The sequence below is a fragment of the Neophocaena asiaeorientalis genome, unplaced genomic scaffold (genome assembly GCF_003031525.2).
Source record: "Neophocaena asiaeorientalis asiaeorientalis breed wild unplaced genomic scaffold, Neophocaena_asiaeorientalis_V1.1 scaffold631, whole genome shotgun sequence".
Lineage (NCBI taxonomy): Eukaryota > Metazoa > Chordata > Mammalia > Artiodactyla > Phocoenidae > Neophocaena > Neophocaena asiaeorientalis.
In genome coordinates this window covers 145,336-147,499 of record NW_020172599.1, presented here as the reverse complement: position 1 = coordinate 147,499, position 2,164 = coordinate 145,336, and positions in this window count along the sequence as shown.

Sequence of the window (2,164 nt, the reverse complement as noted above, 5' to 3'; positions counted from 1 at the left end):
CATCTAAAGCAGCCCTTCCCAGGGACCTGGCTTCACAAATCCCAGGTTTCAGGAGGACTCCAGCCAACAATAATGCTTGGTTCTTACTCTCCCTGGACCTGGACTAAAAATGGCTCTGATAGCCTACTTCTCATCTTTAGGTCAGTCTTTGAGGGCCAGGGGAGAGGTCTTTGTCCTAGGTTATATGGAGACCCAAGTCCTGAGTTCAAGGCCTGTGAACCCTGGCATGAATCCACACCACTCACACATACAAAGCATGAAAAGCTTTAGAAAGCAATTGCACATCTATTATCTTATTTGATCCTTACAAGCCCATGAGGCAAATATCCTCCTTCTACAGATCAAGAAACTGTGACATGATTTGCCCAAGGCTGTTCTCATTAAGTGGTGGAGCTTGCCTGGAATCTAGGTCTTTGGGTAGCTTTTTCCTCTATACCAGAGCATCTCAAACTTTAGTGTGCATCAGAATCATGTGAAGGGCTCGTTAAACCAGATTGCTGGCCGTCCTCAACATTTCTGATCCAGGCCAGGAGTGGGGTTCAATAATTTGCATGTCTAACAAGTACCCAGGTGATGCTGATATTACAAGAAACTCGTTCTACACCAAGCTGTTAACTTGTTCTGTGTCCTTAGGCAAATCCCTTCCCTTTTACTCTGCCTTAGTGTCTCAATGTATAAAATGAGGGGGCTAGACTAGAACTATGATTTCTAAACTATTTTTTTGGCAGCAAAGTCCACTTTGAAAAAATATCTTATATACAATACCAATACATACACAATAGATAAAAATCCAGGCTGCTTTAGAGAAGTGCTGGACAGAACCAAGAGCTTGCAGCACCCATCTCCCCACAGGGCAGATGCTGAGGCTATGTCCCAGAATACACATTTGCAAATCCCTTTAGATGTGGCCTAGATCCTCCTTGAGGGCTCCGTTAGATCTGACATTCCTGGATGCTAAGACTTAGCATTTGGCAGGAGAGGGAAGAGTTGGAGGGAAACTGACTTTGCATTAACCTGTGCAGGAGACTGCTTGGCCCATGCCTCGTGCTTGGGTCCACACAGGATAGGAAATTGTAACCTTTTCAGCTGTTGGGCTCATGGACCACTTTGATAATCTGATTAAACCTGTGAACTAGCTCTAGAAAAATGATTACATACACATACCCACAAAGATATTCAGGATATCTTTTAAGAGGTGTTGGGGACTCCCTAGAGTCTTAACTAGTTTAAACCCTTGACTGGGCTCTGGCAGGACACTTACACTCAATTCCTCCTTGGCATTTCATAGCATATGCCCTCTCCTTCCTTTCACCATTCCTTGGCTCAGCCGCTTCTAGAGCCAGCTTCTTGGCTGGAATGTGGCCTGGTTCTGTCCCTTGTTTCAGCTTGTCTGGGCCCAAACGGGCCCCACAGATGCCCACTCTCTCACCCAGTTATCACTTCCCCAAGTTGGGTTGGGAGATACTGTAGCCAATCTTAACCTCAGTCAGCCACCACCCTGGAAATATCATCCTGAGAAAAACAAACAACTTGTGTACACTGGGGCTTTCTTAAGACACTTAACAAAGGCATCAGGTTACCATAATTGGTGGACTTTGTCCTTTTTCACCCGGCAGAGGGCTCTGACAGGTGAGACATATTTTATTCATCCCTGTCTCTTGGCAGCTCAGGGCTGACAGGGTAAGTAAGGCACTCTGAGTGTCTGAAGGAGTTGGGTGACCATAGAAGAACTCTGGTTCAGTCCCTTAGACATTTTCTGTTCCAGTGCATACCACAGGGAAGTCCACTTCATCTTTTCCAGGCAAAAAGGTGACAAAGAAAGGTTTCTCTTTGACTTTCAACTGCTTTTTGGTGCCCAGTGAGGGCAGGCAGGTAAATGAGTCAGAAGCCTGCTGAATAGCAACAGGAAGACCTGGGTCTTCCAGCTGTCAGGGAGGTTCTGAGCAGATTCCCCTGATGCTGGCTGGGCTTTATGGCCAACAATGCCTCTTCTGGGGCCTGATGCTTCCTAGTGAGCTGGCCTCACACTACATTCCAATGAGGGGAGTAAAAATGGTTTGAGTCAGAAAAAAAGGCAAAAAAGGGGCAGTGGACCCAGATCCTGCTCTGTTATGATCCCACCTTTTCCGGAGCCCCCAGAATAAAGGAAGAAGCACACAATCCC